Source organism: Gymnodraco acuticeps, unplaced genomic scaffold, assembly GCF_902827175.1.
Source record: "Gymnodraco acuticeps unplaced genomic scaffold, fGymAcu1.1, whole genome shotgun sequence".
Taxonomy (NCBI): Eukaryota; Metazoa; Chordata; class Actinopteri; order Perciformes; family Bathydraconidae; genus Gymnodraco; species Gymnodraco acuticeps.
Window position 1 is genome coordinate 5,564,058 of NW_022990501.1, and position 23,837 is coordinate 5,587,894.

Sequence of the window (23,837 nt, forward strand, 5' to 3'; positions counted from 1 at the left end):
TCATATAAATACTTGGGTGTAATGATCTGCTTTGATGGAAAGACCACATTAAGTATATCTACATTCATTCATTATTCTCCATGCCTGAGGTCTTTTAGGGAAAGTAGACACGTTTTTCTTCAGTTTTGTTTACATCTGTGATTATCAGTGTTCTACAATATTGCAATACTACAAGTATTTGTCAACTGCTGAAAAGCAAAAATGGCTACAGTAAATGAAAATCTGCTCAAAGGTTGTAGGTACACCCTTTGAAAAACTCTATAAATCAACATGCCATAATAATATACTGAGGCTTGCTAGCAACATTGACTCTGACCACTACCATGTCCTGAACAGAGAATATGACAAGTTGCTGTCAAATTAGAGACACAGGGTCCCACGATTTAATTAAGTTAGAGCATTTGTCAATCCTTAAATTAAAAGCAGAGCTGGGAAATATCCCAGGTCCTAAACATATTTACTTCCGTGACGGTAATGTGTCATGTTAAATGTCTGTTTCCTTGTTAATGTTGCAAATGGAGCTCCTGTGATGCAAGAAACCTTTTATGATAAAGCTCTATCATATGATAACAAGAGGCCATCAAATGTTTACAAAATAACTGACTTCAGCACTAATACAGCAGCAGTATGGAAGTAGACACTCTGATATCTGCCAGAGCCACTGCAGTCCAACTGTCCAGTGTCCGAGGGGTTAAAAGCATCTGTTCTGCCTGTGGCGACAATGCTACGCCGGCTATAGGTCACATTTAAGTCCCAGCCCCTGGACGGCCAGACAGCAAGACAGAGCGTAATTATCCCAGCCAGTTACAGTTCAACAACTCCATCAAGCTATTAGCCAGATACCAGGTTTCCCTGGCAACGCCTCCGAAGTGATTCACAGACCAGAGAGAGAGAGAAGGGGATATAAGACCAAACCTGGAGAGGACTGACCATCACACACACACCCACACACATGCATTAGGAAGGAGTTAGCATTTAGCTCTTCTGGGTTTCCTCATCTCGAAGTCAATGGTTTTCCTGAACGTGTTTTTGGTTAGATGAAATAAGGTCTGTGGTTAACACAAGCAGAAGAGATTTTGACATCAGTAAATACCTTACTGGTGCATGTCTGAAGTTTTTAAGTATCACAAAAAGGGCAGTATTAGTGACCAAACTAGACAAGTCATAATCACGCCGAACATTAGCCACCTTTAGCTTAGCGAAGGTAAACTGAAGTCATGTGACCATGCTGTTTGTTTATAGACTGATGTTATCTTTTTACTTCTGGTGATTGCATTTACGCTTACATTTTTTTTAAAAAGTTTTAATATTTAGCAATTATGTGTCATAAATGTGTGTTTGCCACATATCTTATTTTCCGCACTATTCTAAAATCGAATATAACATATCATTTATTTAGTTCAGGGAACCCTTGCTCTGCTAACTCCCAGGTCACCCTACAGAAAGACGTGATCCCTGCACCACTCGGTTCCAGTGGGTCGGCTGAGACCTCTGGCCCGCAGGCCGACAGTCAGCTCCTCTTGAGCTTTGTTGTTTTTAATCCTCCGCCCAGGTCTCCAGACTCCTCTGAACCCACAGGCCCACCGTGAACATCCTCAAAATCTCAGCGCGGCTCGACTGTCCCTTCATTAGACCCCCCCCCCCCCCCCCCCCCCCCCCCCACAGCACTTAATGTATCTGAAACAGTCGCCAGAGAATAAAAGACAAAGTTGTTTGCTTTTGATGCACGGGATAATTACATTAGATCAAGCACAATGTATACCTTTGATTTAATAATGAATCAATAATTGAATTAGCGTGTACAATATGTGCATGCATGCTTTGCTTAGGTGTGTGTGTGTTCAGGTGACTGTCTGGCCTCCTGGCGCAGTGTCTGGAAACTCACGTGCCCCACACCCCCTGCCCCCCCCCCCCCTCCATTCCACGCTGCTCGGCTATCAGGCATACCTGAAGCCCCCCCCCCCATATTCCCCTCCTCCCCCATCCTGCTGTGATCCACTGAACACTAAGCTGCTTCAGCAGACAACACAACATGACATTAATAATAAAACAAGCTAATTCAATAAAATCCATGCCATTCCCATGTTAGCTCCAGCCCAAATCCAGATTCAGAGGATCAGCGTTAATCTGTCCTCCTGACTTTATCTGGGATCGACGTGGCGGCGCGGTGTGTTACATGACCACCTCTGAACAATGGAGTGGAATCTCTCTCACACACACTCGGGTCCATCAGCTGGAGCCTTTGGTTTATCTACACCTATTCACGGTCTGAATCAATCTTTGCTGCAGGAACCTGACGTGTAGAAACCGCATCGTGAATTTGGTTTATTAAGCACAAGTGAGGATAAAACGTATCACTCCATATTTTATAATACAATAAGGTATCATTTTCATAAGGTCCCGGTAACAAAAAGTAAATCTGAAGGTCGGCTTGGTGATTAGTTTTTATAAACTTGTTTTTCTCGCCATTATTATTTTCATTTGTGTAAAATAATTTGAGTGGCTTTGTCTAAACATAGTACATAAATGGTTGTATTGAAAATACATCATAAGCTGCTATTACACCTGCTGTTAAGTCATTTGACCTTGACAACCACTTTCAGATTTTCTAAGAAAGCATCTTATTATATTGAAATTTGAATATTTGATGACACTTAAATAAAAAATGACAAGCGCCGCTGTTGTTTAAAACAAAGTCATTCTGATGTCAAATAAATGTACATTTAATACTCATTACCAACAAGTCACTAACTGTGCAGCTTGCAGGAGTTTCCTTGTTGGTTCCTTGTTGCATCAGACACAGTGTGAAGTGTGGATGGCACAGAAGAGATGAATTTAGTAGTTTCTAACTGAGTGTGACTTTGAAGAAAGTTGTTATTCACCGTTCAGCGGACTCACAAACTAGCCGGCAGCTGATGTTAACGGGGTGATATTTATTGGATCCCTGGCGGAAACATGCTGCTTTGTTACTGTTCGGGAAGCCGTGAGGATTCCATCAGCTACCGTGTTCCAGACTCTGTCAGACAGACCCTAATAAAACTGTCTGGCTGTTTCTGGGCAGCGCTCCGCTCAGGCTGTGCTGCGTCTGACTGCTCACTTGTCGCACTGTGCCTGGCTGTTTGGTATTCAGGGGGCTCCTTCAGCTGTTGCTGGGGCTCTGTGGCACAGGCACTGATTAGTTGGCATCAGCATTGTTCACTTAGAAACCAAATGGGGGGACGAGAATAACAACAAAAAACATAATTAGGGAGAGAGGGAGACTGGAGACATGGGGGGGGTGGGGGGGTGCAGAGGAGAGTATTCGAAAGAAAATCAATTGTTTTGAGCTGCATCTGTAATATGGGTCACTTTGCAGAAGTGGCACGCTGTCTTGGGAAAAACTGAAAGTTTAAAAACCAGGTCAGGCTGAAATCCCAGCATTGCATCACATAAGGAAACAGAACACTTCCCTTAAAGGGCCTCATTTATTTAATTTGACTCCTATAGTCATGTTATTATGGGGACAAGTGCAGTTTTTCATTTTCTATTCAATGTTCAATCTTGTCATTTTTACCGGCCTGTGGTGTTGAATTACAATTTCCTTGACATTACATTGCATTTAGCTGACGCTTTTATCCAAAGCGACTTACAATAAGTGCGTTCGATCAACAAGATACAACCTTGAAGAAAACAGAGTCATATAAGTACATCAGGTTTCATAGAGCCAAAACATTTCAAGTGCTACTCAACTTGACTTCACTTTAAATATTTATTTACAACATTGTGGCTGAAACATCTCATGACAATCAAACATTACAACTGAAATAAGTTAAGTGGAACTGATGATCACTTTAAAAGTGGTTTGATTTGTATTCAATATTAATAAATACATTTATGATTTGTCCTTTTTTCTTATTTTAACAATGCTTAATTTTCTGGAAATTATGTAAATGTCAATACTTTAAATAAAGAAAAATTAAGCTTGTAAATTCTAGTTTATATTTGGATTAAATAGTTTACAAAAATGTTATCAAATGATAATTCATGTTTGGCCATTTATACCTGGGGATCCCGTATATTTGTAAATGATAAGGTTAAAACTTTGAAACATTAATTTAGATAACTCTTCTGGGAAATTCTGAAAGATCAGATGCTTCATTTTTATATGGATTTTAAAAAACAATATGATTACTCACAATCATTTCTTGCACTTTCTGACAGTTTGCAGAGAAATGCTAAAACTCGTTAAGGAGTACTACTAAAATCTATTTTGTGTGAGTGTATGTGTGTGTGAGTATTAAAAAACACAAATGCGCAAGCTCTGGTCGGGGGTTTGAATTAAATGAACAGACTACTGAAAGCTGAATTTGTAAAGTATGTATCACAGTCTTTAGTTTAAAATGTGGAACAAGCGGCGGAGTGATGTAGAACACAAAGACTGTGTTGGTAATGGAGGATCAGATATATTGGTGGTCCCTGATGCTGACAGGGGTTCATCAGGCTGGGTGTGGTGGTCTAATCAGATCATCTGTAACTAGAATGGTATTTAAACAAAGATGTTGACACAAAGACAGATTACATGTCGTCGACGGCACCGTGCAGCGAGGGATTCGGTTTTATGGCGATGACACTGTTGAGTTCATTAACGTCATTCTCGCTTAATCTCTTCGAAAAAGTCAAACATGCACATTCCTTAATATACAGTTCTGTCAGCTCTAGAGTCAAAAACCATTCGCTCTTCATTTTGCTCGACTGTTTCCTTAGCGTCGTCTCTACCATATATACATTTTAAATCATTGATGCCTCATTTTTCGGAATTTTGGTAGAAAGTCGATTGTGCCCTCCGCCCACGTCCCAAGAGCCTAACCCGTGGTTTTTTATCAAAAGAGCTCACAAGTTAGGGTCTCAGGGAGCAGGTGAAGTACGACAGGGTCTGCTGAGGAGCCGCAGTCAGCTGCAGGGCACCGAGCGCCACCTTTCCCTCTCTCTCTCCCTCTTTCTCTCTCTCCTCTCTCTCTCTCTCTCTCTCTCTCTCTCTCTCTCTTCTCCTCAGACTCTCTCTCCTTTCTCTCTCTCTCTCTCTCATCCTCTCTCTTCTCCTCTCCTCCCTCCCTCCCTCCCTCACACACACACACACACACACAACTCCTGCCCAGAAGCATCCACGTCCAAGAAGTGTCTGTATTTAATGAGAGATGGGCTCCATTTAAAATAAATCAGTGTATTGGACACAAAAAGGTCTCCATGTTCCTCCACTGCAGATAACTTGTGTTCTTTAGAAGGCTGAGCTTGGTTGTGCAAAGGAAAGCATGCAAAGGTAGAAACACACACGTGCTTACACATACTAAATGCCACGCCAACAGCAAAAGAGATCAAAAAGGCAGATGAAGCCGTTAGTTTGTTGAAGGAAGCCGGACTCTAATGATCTTCATGGCAGCACCCAGACAGAAGCAGAGGCTCAGACAGACCGGGCTGCTCTGAGCTTACTAGCCTTTGTGCTGAAGAGAAAAAAGAAGCCAAACAGCCAGGCTCGCCTCTTTGTCCTAAACAGCACCGGCCGATCATCAGTCTGCGTTTGTCTCTTCCAGGAAGGTTGGACCCGACTGTTGGAAGCCGAGCGTCCCTTTGCATTGAGCGAAGAACTCAAAGAACTCCATCAGCTTCTGGCTTTACACCGCACGATACGCTCGGGTATCTTCAGCGTGGAGGAGAACACAGGTAAACTCCACAGTGACTGCACCACCCTGGACTCCAGACCACACCACCCTACACACCAAACTCTACAGCGATGGCGGCTAACATGAGATGACTTGTCTCAGGCAACAAGCCGCAGTCAGACATATTAAAGCCTTTATCCAACAGAAACATAATGAATTGCCATAAAATGCCAAAACTGCAGTAAATACAAATGTATATCGGTTATATTCTAATAAAACGTTTTTGCCTCTCATGTCCCCAAACACACACACTGCCACCCACCCCCCCCCCCTCCTCAGCCCCCCAGCCGGGCCCACCCGACTCACAACTCCTCCCCCTTCCAGACATTAACAAAAACATGGATAGATGTCTCTTGACTGGTCTCACTCTCTGGGAACGCCGGGCGCAAGTGGAGGCTCACGGAACGCTCCCGCCACGACCCGCGTGTTTGCCTCGCACGCTCGCTCCTCTGCTCTGCCCCCCCCACCCCCGGAATCTACGGCTTTTGTTATCTGCCTCCCGAGCTGTAGAAGGAGAAGAAGAGAAGAAGAAACAGAGGGGAATGCGGCAGAAGAAGAAGGGAGTGCAAGAAAGATGGGGGGGGGAAGAGTTTGTCGCGGGAGGTTTGCAGGCCAGACGCAGTCACTGAGGTGGGACGCTACCCCCCCCCCCCACCCCCACAGCACAGCAGCACTTGATTGTCAGCCCAGCATTTACCCCCCACTACTCCTCCTCCTCCTCCTCCTCCTTCCTTCCACTCCTCCTCTCCTCCTCCTCCTCCTCCTCCTCCTCCTCCTCCTCCTCCTCCTCCTCCTCCAGACACCAGGACCATCAGCCATGTCTTGACACTGTCATCTACTTTTATATTTGTCCTCTATCGCCACAGGTCCAACACGATGAAAGACGAAGAAAAACAAAAGCCAAAAATATTCACTCCCGCCGCCTGCCGCCGCAACCCGCTACCTTTTCCTCTCACCATCCCCCCTCCCACATTTGACCCTTCCACCCCAAGCCCTACCTCTCCAGCATCTACTGCCCTCTACCAATTTTTCCACCCCCCCCTCGTCCCCTCCCATCACACCAGGTCTGTACCTGTCTGCTTGTCTCTCTGCCTGTTACTCCCTGTCTGCAGCTGCTTGCCCAAAGTGAGATACTGCAGCAGGAGTCTGCAGCGACAGCCCTCGCTCTCTCCCTCCCTTTCTCTCTCTCTCTCACACACCCTCCATCCAGCCTTTGCCGGTGAACACGTTCCTCCCTGTGCTGATCAATTTCTTCTCTTTTCCAGCCGCGTACAAACACACACACACACACACACACACACACACACACACACACGATGCAGCGTGTGGAGGACGCACCGCAGCCATCCCACTGTCTGTAGCAGGAATTCTGCTCACATGCAAACGCTGATCAACATATAGAGCATGTGATACAAAATACAAACAGTCATCTGACACACACAAATAGTGACTCACACACACTGGCTGCACACACAAAAAAAGACAGATGCCCGATGCAGGAAAGCGAAAGCAGGACACAGGATGACACTATAGCGGCTCGGCACTGTGTGGTCACTGCAAGCATGAACACAAACTGTCACTGTCACAATAGTGTGACCGAGGCTCGAAAACAGTAAGCCACACATCACTCCGAGTCAGATGCTAGTGCTTGTTAATGTGTCAAAGATATTATATTTTCTAATTGTCAATAATTGTACTTTTCCTGATCTGCAGACATGCACATGTATAGTTCTAAACACACATACCACACACAGGGGCCTTTACATAGAGAAACCATGTAACCATAATGTGGACTACCATCTGAATACTTTAATATACAATTATACACACATCTTCTATGATATACGGTCTAATGCACATGAAAAAACATCTTGTAGGATCACATTTGCCAGAGGGTGTGTTAAATATAGTTCATTTAAAGTTAATTAACGTTAAAGGGATGACATTTGTTTTGTTCTTTCACAGCAGAATATCCACTTTTTCTACATACTGCAAATGGGATAAATGTTTTTTTGTAGTGTGCAATATTAATTCAACTGTGGGGCAAGGCTGTAGAAAAGAATAAACAAAGAAGAGGTTTTTTGTGTCTGTCTGAACGAGATCTGCCCTTGACAGCTTGTTCTAATCTCAGAGTTTAATCACCCTCAACACCCCGGATAGATTAGGGTTATGACCCCGTGTGACACGTAGGGGGCAGGGAGAGAGATCTGCAAATGTTATCATTGATTGATTATGCCCTTTAATCTAAATGGAAATGGCCGCTTTTTTTATTCAGCTGCTCCACCAGAAAAAAGACTGAATGTGAAAATGTATTTCGGTACCTTTCTTTACTACGGAACACACGGAGAAGAACGGCGAGCCGAGCACCGACGACTTGAAGAAGTAAATCCTGCAGCCAATGTCAAAACCGTGGCCAGGTTGAAGTCTATGGGGGATGGTGGGTCTTGGAAGGTTGGCTCGGTGATGGTGGTGGTGACGCAGAGGCGGGGGGGAGTTGGGAGTTTGCTGTATGCTAAAGCCAGTGGGGCCAGCAGGCGGCCATATAGGTGATCAATCAGCTCCATTACAGCCGTTTCACTGCAGAGTCTGGAGCTGTCGCTGCATCCCACCCATCACCCCTCCACACACACACACACACACACACACACACACACACACACACACACACACACACACACACACACACACACACACACACACACACACACCACACACACACACACACACACACACACACACACACACACACACACACACACACACACACACACACACACACACACACACACACACACACACACACACACACCACACACCACACAGTGTCTAGACTGCAGATACAACCTATTGGTGTGATGAAATTGGTCCAGATGAGCAAATGGCGCATAGGAGATACACAAGCCAGTATCTCACTCTTTCAACAAAAGCTGCGTAACTTATTACGGTGGGGTTTGACGTTGTTCATAGAGTATCTCAATGTACTCGCTTTGAATTGTAGCAAGACGTTTTCAAAGCACCCATGAAATAGGTCGGGCTCATTTATGATTGATAAACAAAATGCACAATGATCCAAGAGACGTTACGCAGCAATGATACCGTTAGTTTATGAGCTCAAATATCATTATTCAGCCGAGAGATGCCGGGCCAGCATTAGACAGGTATCGGAACAATGGACTTATCTCGGTCCGTGCAAGCAGCACCGAACGGGAACATGGAGCAGCAGGAGTAGGGGGGTGAAGGTGGAGAGCGAAGGAGGAGGAGGGACGGGGAGCAGGACATTTGTGATGCACAGCGCCTTGCCAGCCAGTCAGCCAGCCAGCCGGACATTAATGACGATCATGTCTTGTCTCACTAGCTGTCGGCCAGTCAGCAGATCCTAACCTTGTCCCTGCCCTTCTCAAATCAATGCCATTGATCTGTCCCAGGGGTCAAGGGGCAAGAGCGTATCAATAGGGGGAGAGTGGCTGATGCAGCAGGCGGAGAGGGGCTGACACCAGACAGATCGATGACACCCCCCGTCTGCCATCGGTGTGTTATGATTATTCATTTGCCATTAACCCCCAGCACATTAAGGGAATATGTTTCCTTTGGAATAAATAGGGCTTGGGGCTGCTCGCTTTTATAGGGAAGGGAGGTTTTATGAGTTAGGAAGCTAAAGTAGCAATCTGGCCGGAACGACAGTGTTTCTGGTCTCAGACGATTTGTTACCAAGGGTTCCGCCTGTGAGTGACGTCAACAACGAGAAGCCAATGGCTGCACGCACAGCAGATACAAGCGCAAGAGGCTATTGGCTGATTTGACATGTTTTTTGTGAAAGATTGCTTCACTTCCTGTGATGGATTTGGATGGATCTCGGACACTTGAGGAAGAGAAAGTATCAGGAAGTTTATGACCCTTGACTGCTGGGTCGATTCCTTTTAAATATGGTTCCCCAGATGTCTAAAATAAATTAAAAGTGTAATCCACAATGTGATCACAAACAAACCACTGCACTGACACTGAAATAAAGTGGCTTCAGGGACTGTTTGCTGCATTAGGTTGAGGAGTTTACTTCAGCTAGAGATATAAGCAGTTTTGAATCTTCTCCATCTACTTTTTTGCCTTTGCTATAAGAGACAGTAGACTAACTAATGCTGATTCAACGGACCATAGAATGAAGAAAAAAGAGAGGAAGCAATTAATTGATAGCGTTTTCGTTGTGTCCCTGGGCAAGACACTTCACCCCAAATTGCTCCTGTGGTGATTGTCCACAGTATTGAGTATGTAAGTCGCTTTGTAATGTAATGTTCAAATAAGAAAGTAATGAGATGAGGCAGATTTCATTTAAGAACTTTAGACCATAGATAGCTTTAATTGTTGTTCAAAATAATCAAAGTTTAGGTTTATTGTGTGCCTGTTTTCGTTTGCTCACTGTGACAGCGTTGCACTACAAAATCTCATTGTATATTTTTGTATAATGACAATAAAGGTTTTCTATTCTATTAATGGTTAACTGCTTTTTCTGTTTGTCCATCGAAAAAATATAAAGGTGACTCATCAAATGATTGTCAAGCCTAATTACGGCACTTCCTGCTACACAAAATGTGGACTCTAGCTGCCACATTCAATGAAGACAATTCTTATTTTCTTAATGCTTAAAGTCGGCTGAAGAACCTTGAGACTCTTGGCAAACGGACTTCTCAAAGGGGTTGTTGTAGCACTGGAGACAGAACTTGAGCCACCCCTATCTAATCCTATCATTTATTTGTTTAACCATCCCATAAATAAAGGCGCAGCTGGAACCAATTACTTTTAGTTGAGCTGCTGGACAGGGGAGTGCTGAGGCAGCACCGCTCTCCTCCGCACATCTGGAGGAACCATTGGGGCTCAGAGGTGAGGAGAGAGGAGGAAAATCAAGGTTCATAAAATAAACACTCCATGTCAATTTGTGAAAGCTTAGGTAAAAAACCTAGCAACAATTTTAAATAAATGATGTATTTGTTGAAAAAACTTGGAAATTGTGGAAGCAATATATTTTACAGGGACGACCATCCCTTGTCTGATCGCTCGCTGTTGTATAATCCCTGCTGTTTTTTTTGTCTTTTTTTCCTTTACACAGAAAAAGCCCCATGTCTACTGTTTTATTTTTTCTTCAAGTTTTATTTAGTTTTGCTTATTTTTTTGTACTTGTAATTGAACGTTAGCTTGTCTGGTACGTTGACCCTATTGTTGGGTCACTAAACAAAGTTAAACTGTTAACTGACCAAAATGATATACAAATGCTTTGTGACCACAAACAAAAAATAAAAAATGACATATATTTCTGATTATTTGAAGAATTTTGAGCCACCAACTCTTCATCACCAGCAACACTGTTTATGTTGGGTCAAATGATGAGGAGTGAGCTTCCTGACATAAGAGATAAAAGGAGTGCTTGGGTTTCCAGGGATTTACCGGGCTCAGATTCCCTCACAGAAACTTGTTTGACGACAATGACGATGCGAGACCGAGCAGCTTCAATAGAGGTGTAAGTATCTCTCCAGATTGAATTACTTTCCTGATCTAAAGAAATGACTGTTTCCACTTGATCCCATTCAGTTTGTGCTCTGATAGGAAACACAAATGGGGTTTTCCAGGGCTGTTCACAGGTCCAAGATGATTTCAGGAAATGAAATTCGAAGACTGGTTTGTTAGTCCCATGATGTACGGCATTGGGAGTGTGACCTACATTCCTCACTAACCCTCAGTTGGTTATTATTATAAGTTTGAGTTCTTTAGCCAAAGGGAAGAGCAAATCGTCTAGAGATAATTGTATGATTATAGGATTCAGATGGATTTTTAAAGTACAACAACACATCTGGCTCATATGAATACAAAGGCAATTTCAAATACCCAAACCAATTAGAAATAATGATAAAGTTTGCCGAATAGATGTCCACTTAAAGAGCAAAAGCTGTGCCATCTCACAAAACAATGCAACCTACTCAAATCCTTTTTTTTTTTTTTTAAATAGCGTTGTCTTGAAATGTGTTGCCACTTTTCTGCTGTGTGCTGCTTTGGAGTCATTTTACAAGCCATGGCTCTGTGCCGGAAAAATATGAAGTTGGATGCATTCAGCCGAGTGCACAAGTCTACCAGAAACAGAGGGTGTTTCTCAATGTCGAGTAAAGGCTGCTCCAGAGCCACTATTTCAAGCATACTACGTCATCGAGTGCCGCCGAAGGACTGTTCCAATGTCAAGCATACTTGGAATTCTACCGAGGCCGGCGTACTTCGTAGCGAGAAATTTCGAGGCTGCACATGTGTAGACTCCGGTCTTATAATCCCCACAATGCTTTGCGCACGGACCAATTTACAAATCTTTGGCGGAAATCGCGCTCCATTTAAGGCGGGGCCTCACATATGACGCACACCTGCACACCTGTTAGCCTGTTGCGCAATTCTTCGTTTTCCGAGGCTAGGAAGGATTCTTGCCTCGCTTCTGAAGCAAGTGACTCGGAAGACATGTGCTTCCAAGAAAGCGTCCTCGACATTGAGAAACACCCAGAGACTTCAGAGTCACTGAGTCAAGCCCAAACCTGAGACTAAACCTCCGAACGACAAAAGCGAATTGTTTTGAACTTGAACAGTATATCATATAAGGCCCAGAGACAACATATAAATATCATAACACATATTGCTGAGTTCTCCTGGGGCAAACAGCCTTAAATATGTTTGTTATGTCAATAATAATAATGTCCTTTTGTTGTTCTGTTGTTTATGTCTTCTTGTGGAACCTACTGCTGCAGGTCTCCCTTGAAAAAGAGATCATTGATCTCAATGGGATTTTACCTGGATAAATAAAGGTTTTGAATTGAATTGAATTGAATAAAACCAAAATCCTGGGGAAATGTACCTCAAACCTTAGTCCGCTGTAGGAAAATATACAAATGTAATGTGCAAAGAGCAATGCTTTGAAACCACAGGGCCTGGAATACACATGGGGAACCTGTTAAACACAACAAGTGGGATTTATTAAGATTATTATGTTTCCTATTTTGTCTTTGTATTAAACCAAGTACATCATGATGTTTGGTGCACAGCTCACACTGGACTGAAGATGCCACACTGACACTGTATTACAGGCCAAAGATGGAGTAACGTTTAACATAGACGGTATAAAAACCCCAGTTACAAGATTCTAACACTCTTTTTACACTAAATTTCACCGTTACAGAAGCAGCAAAAGAACATTTTAGTAACCCAAAATGTACAGCGTTGCTTCAGCAATTTCACATCATCGTAATTGGGCCTATTTAACAATCTATACTATTATTAACATGACTTTTGTCGTATGTCATGCAGACAAAGGAAAACAGTAGACTGCATCTAGTTTTGTTTGTGTGTGTACTGCAGTTAAAGGAACACCATGATGCAATCGATGTTGCGTGGTTACTCCCACTAACCATAATGCATTATGTCTAAAAATACAGCATTCGTCAAGTTAACGCTCATTGAAGGTTTCGAGCCGCAGCAGGCTGAAGGTCAGCTATGAAATCAGATCCTTAACTGAGCATGGATCACATTAATACAAAGACCATTAACACTGCATTATAAACAAAAGACTGATGTCATACGTGTACTCCAAGGAAAGCTAGAAGGTTGTACAGTTAACTCCCAGGATGTAATTCTAAACCATACAACCTACTACCTCAACCCGGATGCACACATTTTCAACTAGGGTTCCCCTTTTTTATTTACTATTCATAGTATATCATTCTTTAGTCATAAGGACTCTTTGTCGTTCTTATCTAACACAAAGCATTACCACCAGCATAATATGTCAAGATAATTATTTCCTATGTACATGGGACATATGATTAATATACAATGTACACTTCATATCATAAATGGGACCTACGTTTTAAAGCGAAACATTCAAAAAAGGGTTTAAAGGCGACGTTCACACCACGATGACAAAGACCCACAGAGGCGAGCTTGTGCTGTCAGATTCGCCACAAGATCGGATCTACGGGTTTGTGCCAAATGGTTATAGCCAAAGTATGAACATAATTAAATAAAGCATAAAGTCTAAGCACTGTAGTCTCTGATAATGTGACAAAGAGCTATACAAGTTAACAGGCGTGACTTACTATCTCAAAATGTCCTTCTCTTGTGTGGCGAAAAGTGACAGTGAGTGGAAAGTCGGTTCACTTCAGCTGACATTTAGAGAAACTGCAGAAGGAGCATTTGTTGAGATTCAGCCAAAAAATGAAAGTTCATCAGACAGATGGTGAAAGCATTGTGATAACTTACCCCTCAGGGAAGTGTCTCGCTCGGGGGGGTTTGCTGCCATGGTCAATCTCTGTAAAAACAGGACAAAGAAAGTTAAAAACGCACACACACTGATGGATAATAAGGGACAGCACTTTATGAAATATTAGCAACTTTCAGTAAACTGCAATAGAAACCATACAGAAGTATGATGTGAGAAAGGAGCATGCTACAGTACATGCTAATAACTTCGGACAACACCAGATCCACATGGAGAGGGGGGCGACATTTAAACACAAATTACTGAACATGTATACATTTCTGTGCCCTGTCTGGGAGTATCGCATGACTCAGCAGTTCCTAGATATGAAATAAGGTCCATAACAATAACAATTGTAAGTGTTGCTATGCTAAACTAGCCGCAGGATTGCCATAGCAGTGCTGTTCCTGGCCAGCAGCAGGCTGCGGTGAGAGGTTAGCTCAACTTAGCCAAGACCGCAGAGAGCCGAGCCTGAGAGGGATGCCAGTGAAATCAAGCATGCCATGGGGAGCTACCATTAACCGTGCCAGTGTCAGAGAGCCGTATTCCACCGGCCGCAGTGCGACAAAGTAAGAGTGAGAATTCCACTTACCCAGATTTCTATTATCCTGTCTAATGTATTATTTCCCTATCCTTCTGCGAGCGTTACAACCGTTGGGTTTTAATTTAGTTTTGATCAGTTTTTTGGTTATGCAAAGAAAGATCAAGAGGCACTGACAATACAAGTTAACTCCAGCGGTGCTCTGAACGCCATTTTCTCCCAAACAAACAAGAACAAGAGAAGGAAAAACCGGATAAAACGTCTCGCCGGCATCATTATTCCCTGTTTCCTTCTATTCGCCCTCTGTGTGTCTAACTCGCTCTCGCCTGGCACCATCACAAAACCTTGGCAGGAGTGATCACATGATTTCCTACCAGAAAGCCACAGCATTCCCAGTAAATATTCTGCTGACATTGTGAAGACATCTTTTGTCTAAATCAAAATGTTAGACAGGCAGGGGGCTGGGTGAAGGGTGGTGTTAGGAGTCATGGCAACCTCTACCTGGCAGGCTGCCCAGCACCCCGAGGTGGGGGAAGTAGGGGCTAATATGGTGTGGAGCAGGAATGCTTAATGCTTTCCAAAGTCAACTCTAGGGGCGTGCTGGTTGCTTGAGATTTCAGCTCTGATGCCAACAATTACAGTAAATACAAGCGACTGAATGCAAGGCAAACTAAGATGAACTCCTCCAGATTTAAATATATCTGGACACGGGATCGGACCAAAATATTTCTGATTACAGGAAAACTGACATGATCTCCTTTATGATAGCTTAGCTTAAACAGAGCCTTTAGTTCTCTCTACAAAATGGCCAAGCAGCCCTCTGCTCCAGCCTACATTAAACAGTCTCATCTGACACAGTTCCAAAACATTCTCCCATTGAGAGGGTCATTTCATATCCTGAGAGGCAGGAGGCGGGGTCAAAGTTCAAATGAGAATGGAAGAGGGGGTCTTCCCTTGAGCATTGGATATACCACTGCACACGAGACAGGGGTGAACAAACCAGACAGACCTCTCAACATGGTAATACATGAGATGTGAAAAATCTATAGTCAGTGGAGGAGGGAGAGACACAAACAACATGAGCTCAGATATGAAGAGCTTCATCATTTAAACTGGGGGTAGTTTACAGAAAATAACACTGATAAAAGAATATCTGTAACAAAAACACTGAGCCTGAGTCTAAACGTCATCATAGGCTCACTTTTCAAATGACTACATAATTATAGAAATATAATCAGAATGCTGGACAACAAAGGATTGCGAGTATAATTGCCGTTGTCAATTGTTCTAAAATCACTTTACTGTGTAAACTCTGCAAAGCTTTTCATTTATTCTGAGCTTCAGTTAGGGTTGTTAGTTAGCCATAATCACTGTAAATCACTTAATTGATCAGATGAGGGCAATTTACAGGCTGGACGGAGTGGTTATTCATCTTTTTGAGGCATAATATCTGATAGTTTGTGATCTACATTTCCAAAGATATCAGTCCTCTGGACAACAAAGGGGTGGCTGAGTATAGCATGCTTAAAAGAGGCCCTATTATGCTTTTTGGGCTTTTCCCTTTCCTGTATTGTGTTATATAGGTTTCTGTGCATGTCAATGGTCTGCAAAGGCTAACATCCCTCAAGAGGGAGTTTCTCTCACGACCTGAAGCACCTCCATTGGACTCCTTTGTTTACTGCCTTATCATAGTGACATCACTTTGTAACACTCACGCTTCTATTGGCTGTCATTCCAACACATTGTACGTGATAGGCTAAGTGGCCAGACATCTCTAAGCACGAGCACTTACAGTTTGGCTGTAAGCAAATGTATCATGTATCTTGCTGTTCTGAGTTTGTATCTTGATGGTTTATTGCACTGTACTTTAATGTAATGTAATGTTGTTTTCATCAGGAGTTGTTCACTCGATGATTGGCATTTTGCTCTACATCCAAAAGTTAAACAATGTGTTATTTTTACCAAAATCTGCAAAGTGGCAGCTCATACAGAAGGAAGAGTTGTGTGTGTGTTATTCTCCACAGGCACAGACACGTTATTATTTTTGGCTCAAAACTTGTATCTCCATCAAACTAATGTTGCTTCAAGCTATGATGGATAAACAGTCAACAGGTTCATCCAGACAGAAGTTTGTAGAGTTCAGTGTAATGAGAGACAAACTCATCCAGACGTGTTGTTGTGTTTCAGTATGTGACTTGACTTGCCAAGGATAGAATAACACAATACAGAACCCACAATGCTGAAATGAAAAATGTCCTGAATAATATTTTGGATAACTGTGCATTCATTTTAAATATTGGAAGAAAGGATACTGCAAACTAGTAATAAGATGGCTGAGGCTGCACACAGAATTTACTTTGTTCCCCCAGTAGAGGCTCAATGCCCAGCCAGCAAACAGGATTCACAAATACAGAAATATGACTTCAACGCTAGAACAAATAGGATGTGTTGACATTAACAGCAAGTGCATAAACTAGAAGCAAAACAGAAATGAAATGAGATCAGGTTTGTGATTCCATTATGGAACATTCCGTTTTTTAGATCATTTTTGGCCAGTTTAGTCTTTATTATAGTGATAGATTTGAAAGGGGGTTAGGGATTATACGCTTAAAAGGTTCAGGGGCAGGATCTAAACCGACGTCCCCGAAACGTTCGATTTTGCAAAATCAAAGGCATACAAGCTTCAATGAATGTGTAATCAAATACGGCTTAATGCCAACATTCTGGCTTTAGAGGACAGTTGTTAATGCTCACTAATATGGACTCTTTAGGAGGACAGAATGATGTTTAGGGACAGATACCCCGGGCTCTCGTGTTGCTTTAAAAGCTTACAGCCAGGGCCTGACCCACCTGTCTGTTGATTCTGCTGCCTAGCACCAGACACTGAGATTTTCAGCAAGGCTTATTGGCTGCAGCTGACTAACCGGCAACCAATCAGAGCGCAGAGAGGAATGGAGGCCATCAGACAGTTGTTGTAGGAGGGAGGGGAAGAGGGTGTGCAGAGACAACCAAACCTCATCCAAACAAGGAAGCCGCCAAGATAAAAACTGCAGGGAAATCCCATCCCTGAGCACAAAGGGTGTCTTTGCTGCCTCTTCATTTAAAGACACTTGGCAATAGAAATAGACTTTTGCCAAATGTAGATGCATCCCAATAACACAGTAAAGGGCATGTGCTTCTGAGTGGTGCAGAATTGATTACCTGGCTCCAGACGAGGCAGCTATCAGACCGTGCGTCGCTAAAAACGGATCAATACTTAATGAATTCCTCACGGCGCAGTTTCAGAAACATAAATGTATCCACACGAGTGCATAAAGTAACATCTGGGGATCGATGAATATGACATTACACACAGCCGAAGGAATGAATCTTCTTGATTGACCTGAGCATTTTCAAATGAATCCAGGCCAGAATTAAAATGGATCGGCCTGCGCGGCACCTTGGTTCGTCCTGGAATCTTTTTATTGTGTGCTCTGCTCATCTGGCCTTGTGTTTTAATTACCACTGTCTCCTATCAGGCAGCTCAGGCAATACGACAACAACAATGGAGAAATGATGAAAGGCTTAGACTGGCATTTTATAGTGAATTAGTGCTCGACAGAGATAAGGTTAGCATTGTCCTGAAATCAAATGTAATTAAAAAGCACACAGCAGCAGGAACCTGTGATGGATCTTAGTCAATATTCAATGCTTTTGTTTGATTCACTGTTTATGTGCTTTATTTTCATGGCTTTTAATAAAACCAAATCGATGGTAAAAATAATTATGTTAAAACTGCCTTTGTGGATGCGTTCCTAGAAGAAAGTAGTTATTTTTTAAAGATTCTTTAATGGGAATAATTAGCAATTTTACACCTTATATCAGACCATAAGAATTTAAAATGAAGTATTTGCTAATTTTATGCTCAGGTGAGTAGGTACGGTGGTTTTGACTTGAAATGTGGCATAAGTCAAGCCATTTGATGAGCTGCTTGTGTGAATAACAAATATTCCTCACATTTTCGTGACTGCAAAAAAAGCGTAACAACTTCTAATAAGGAGGCTGAATCAAAGCACGAGTCTGAATGCTATTAGTTCATCCAATCAACAATACCAAACCATGAGAGAATAAGCAGGTGAGCTAAAACTCAAGAGGTTTCTAAACACAGCTTATTTAAAACCCTGACAAAGTTACCAAAAAATACGCTATCACACCAGCTAGCTTTTAAAACGCAATCTAAAAGGTTCTTTAATCATTTATTTACCAAAAAAGCTTTAAAAACGGTTTCCAGTTTGTATCTGGTACATCTTTAACATCTATTTGAGGAATCCGAACACATGCAGTACCAAGTTCTAGTTTTACTCCAGCAACACCATCAAACGATCTTTCTGCTAAGATCTTAGCGACAGGTGTGTGTATTTCAAAGAGACCCAGAACATTATATTGCACACATCATTTTCCACAGGCCATCTTCAGAGACCATTATCGACCACATCAAAGATGACTTCTCATTGAGTAGGCGGTTATTATAATGATACCTTTTCTCTGCCAGAGCTCACCAAAGGCTTTCCCAAGGATAATCCCTCTGCACAACCTCTCATTATCAAAGCAATTGTGTGACAATGGGGAGAAGAACACTGGAAATTACGTGAATTAGCATAGGACTATGTGAGAATGATTGCTGATTCAAGGCTTTAATTAGGCCCTTGCAAAACAATCAGACACAATTAGGAGGTAGGAGTCGATGAGATACAACTCATGAGCAAGAAGAGATTCTTTTGTATTTGATGATGGTTTTTAAATGCTCGTTTGATGCTTTTTCAGTCGAGTACTAGATAGAGGAAAGTGTGCACAGCTCTTATTGTGGCTAATAAAGCAGGTGACTTGCAGGTAAATCAGCAGGTGAGTCAGCACTGCCTTCCAATAAAAATGACTATTAGCTGGTAATTGACTTCCAAAGCATCGTCTGACGGGCTCTGGAAACAAGCTCTTAATTCTAAAGACATCCACAGTGCACCCTGCACGTCTATCAGGCCAAACAACTGGCAACATGCACGTTTTTATGGAAGCAAACTGCTTATTAATGCCAAATCCTGGAAGTATTGTCAGATGTGTGAAAAACCCAACAAGAAACATAACCATCCATGTATTATTCCATAGAAATTGACTCACATTATAAGTGGAATATTATTCATAACTATTTAGGTAATACTAACACTAGACATAGACATTTAAATATTGAATTAACTTGTTTTATTGCTTTTTTACATCCAGAAAAAGGTCACAGTTCATGTAGAAGACCTACTGTACCATCAGGTATGTTTAGCAAAGGATTGGCCCACATGTTTGCCATAAGCTAGCAGTATTAGTGAACATTATTCAAATGATCAAGCTTTATAAGACAACTAACATGGAAGTGTAAGTATGAAGTTACTTCACTGTGTCTGGTTGGATATTACCAACAATATCAAGTTTGATACTGTAAATAAAAAAAGTTTTTTATAAAAAATAATAAAAATATTAGTTAATATAATAAAAATAATAATAATGAATTGAATTGTATTATTATCAACCTTAATTTTTATGGGCAAAAAAAGTGGTATTACATGGTATTTAAATAGCGTTACAGACCTAAATGACCACAGATAAAAGATACTGCAGACTTCACCCTGCATTATGTACTGGATGTATTCTGCTAGGCCTCTATGAGCTGCAGTATACACCGTGGACCATATGACACATGTACACCTATAGTGAACTGTATTGATACTTCTATATTTGTATGTTTGACAGATCAAGACTTACTACACAAAATCACATGCAGCAGGTCTAGACCATAAATTCAAGACATATGTCCAAAGTTCATGTCCATTTGGCATTATGATCATTTACTCATTCAGCTTACAAATGCGTGTGTGTGTGTGTGTGTGTGTGTGTGTGTGTGTGTGTGTGTGTGTATGTGTATGTGTATGTGTGTGTGTGTGTGTGTGTGTGTGTGTGTGTGTGTGTGTGTGTGTGTGTGTGTGTGTGTGTGTGTGTGTGTGTGTGTGTGTGTGTGTGTGTGTGTGTGTGTGTGTGTGTGTGTGTGTGGTGGGAAAGGTGTGTGGAGGCAGTTCTGCAGAGATGCGCTCCAGTTGAGAACATGTGGCTCCTCTCACCCACAGCCATGTAGCCTGGCAGAGCACATGTCAGTGAGCGGGTTGGACAGAGCAGAGATTATAAGGCAGCCTGGTGTTTCCACTGGGCGCCCCCCCCGCCGGGCTACATGCTCTCAGCTCCCTTTGTCTGCTCTTAACCCGTTAAATCCTGTGGAAGAGCCCATTCACAAAAGTGTCACACACCCCGGGGATGCATTTTGTGTGGAAGAATGATCTTAAAGGGGTTACACAGCACTGCCACTGACTCCAGCCCCCCCACACAAACACATTCATTTGTTTCCCGGGGTGTTTGCAGTTTCAATTATTGTCAACTCCTAATGAGTTAATTTCTTGCTAAGGCCTTAAAACAACGTGCCCGTGTAGTCAGTCCACACCAACACCCTAACCCTAGGGATATGGACGTTTATTTTTTAATTTAGATATTATACCTCCTATTAGGTTAGTTCAAAGGTTGTAAAGTTGAACCTAATGTTTTTTATTTAATCGTAATATTATTGCTTTCAACTAACCTAATACAGTAATGTGAAATCTGTTGACATTATGCATTTAATTGAAGCCAACGTTTCAGTTTCCTCAGTGAAACCACAATTGGTTTGCTGTATTCCAGCATCAGCCACTGCTTTACTGCACCGTTGTGTTGAGCATACTTAGCAGCTGACTACATCGCGACTGTTTGTGTATTTGATGTGTTATGGATACAGATAACACACGCGGTACATTTTGCGGGTCCACTCAGAGAAAGTGTAATTATACTGCAGTAATGCCCTCCATGATTAATGATGTGGGCCTCTGAAACCAAACCATCGCGCCAATGGCAAATTACCACTATAAAAATAAACCATGATGTGAGCGGTTCAGCGGGGCCAGAGCACAAAATGTCTCTGGGTGAGTATTTATTCAAGGTGTGTGAGCGACTGCTCCAGTGACCCGATTAGTGTTGGGCCTCTGTTAGAGACCAGCTCCATCCAGATGAATGGTACGCAGCCCTGCAGTCTGACAGATAAGTGGGGTTTGTTTGTGTTTTTTAGAAAGGAAAAAGTCAGAGCCTCATATTTCTTTAAATGAAGTGCTAAGATAGTCTCAGCAACACCTTCACTGAGAGAAAGAGAATAAAAAGAAAGAAGCCGTGTCATATCAATTATTGTTGACATTGTCCTGTCGTCACTGCTCTGGAATGTGTTGCAAATGTACAGAAAAAAAGAAAAAGTAGAGTAAAAGTTACAATTCCTGAATACCTTGTGAAAGGAAAATCCTACATTCATCATCATCATCATCATCATCATCATCATCATCATCATCATCATCATCATCATCATCATCATCATCGAGTATACTGTTTATTTATAGTAGTATTGGCATCAAAATACACTATGTGGATTATGATTTTGATACATTAATATGTCTTGTAAAGCCAATAAAAGTGTTTCATTACTTTGTATACTCCTGCTGCATACTTTACTTAAATCTGAATCTACAAAGTAAGTAAAGCTATCAAGAAATACAATAATGGCTTCTAGAATACAGTATAGCATTCAGTGGAAATGCTCATGTAGCCTACAGTACTGGAGTAACTTTAGTTGTTAGTAACTCCATGTAAACTGCTCTGTCCTAAATTCCTCACAAAGGTCTGAGCACTGCAGTCAACTTCACGTTTCTTGTAAAACACTGCTCTGCGCACAACCACATATGATTAGTCCTCCACCCAACAGCAACACACACACTCACACACAGGCAGGCACACACTCCCTTCTTGCATGAAGAGCACTTGACTCGTTCCCAAATTGAACTCTTACGCACTCTCCTCGTATGAAAGAAAATGTATTTTTGTAGCCAAACTGCAGTGGATTGCTACATTGAGCGTGGCCCTTAAAGTAGCAGGGATTATGTGGTTAGGAATCAACGTTTACTGACGCCTGGGCCGGTGTCAGAAACATACTGTATGTAACACTAGGCAATTATTGGCCAGCGCATAATGATGTGTGTCAGATATATAGTCTCTGTATTTTCCAGTAAATCAGAGCAAGAGGTAATTCAGCAAGATTCATTTAGAATCTGTCATTAAATCAGATTAAAGTGAGTGATAAAACAAATGTACACACCATCCAAACATTTTTAAAGTACACTATAACGACTTGGTTACGGCAACAAAATAATATTTATAGCAGAGTAAGAATTGATCCATCAACGGTACATACTGTATGTTTCTTTTTCTGCTGCTGGAATCTGCTCTCAGATAACAGAGGGAATTCCCGAGTGGTAAATGAAGAGCTACCTGTCTGGACTTCACGCTACACTGACCATTACTCCAGTTATGACAGTGATTTTGTTTGTTGATAATTCATTTGTATGGTTTAAACTGGACTTTCACACTTTTAAGCAGTGTCTTCATAAATTCCAACATTCTCAAACTTAATTAAATGAGCTAAGAACAATGTTTTAAGCACAAATCCATCTAATCCGTCTAGTTTTATTGCACATTCAAACTGATAATTAATGAGCCATTAAATGCCAGGCCTGTGGTTTCTTAACGGGCATGAATTTGAAGTGTGCATGCATCTCAGCATCAATCAGATGCAAAGTTGACAAACGGCTCCGTTCCTTTTTTATTAACAATAAATCAAAGTGTGCACATGGCCGTCTCCCTGACAGAGATAATGAAAAGCAGAGGGAGAAATAGCCAAACATCATGTCGTATGTCCCAACAAACTGAGGATCAACTGTTTCCAATTAGGCTTACAAAGAGGCGTGCACCAAATAGAATGAACCCATCCACCCTGTGTCCTTTTGTACTAAAATAATAGTTTACAGGTTGCTGGTAAAAAAATAATTTCAAATACAAAGTCTATATTGAAGAAACTGACACGTTGACTTTAATTAAATGTATTATGTCGACAAATTACACATAACTGTATGAGGTTAGTTGAAAGCAATAATATTGAGTTTAAATACAAATATATTAGGTTCAACTAAATATTATTGCTTTCTAACCTAATACAGTTATTTGGAATTCATTGATATAATACATTTAATTAAAGTCAATGGTTCAGTTTATTCAGTGTATTTGTTTTATTTCCTCTCTTAAAGAAGATATGAGAAAATGCGTCCAAGTTTCTCTCTCCTTTCTCTCACTGCTTTTTAATCCGGTCACATCGCTGAGCAGGTGAATTCAGCCGGAGACTTTCCCACGGTCT

The 23,837-nt window shown here is 41.8% G+C and overlaps 1 long non-coding RNA gene across 1 annotated transcript in view; it reads right to left on the bottom strand.

The window, feature by feature from the left end:
* The window catches only part of LOC117552886, a 53,187-nt gene that overhangs the window by 3,370 nt on the left and 25,980 nt on the right, over positions 1–23,837 (bottom strand). The window contains exon 2 of the long non-coding RNA XR_004570049.1: positions 13,971–14,019. This is a non-coding gene — a long non-coding RNA (uncharacterized LOC117552886). The remainder of the gene's footprint in view (positions 1–13,970; positions 14,020–23,837) is intronic.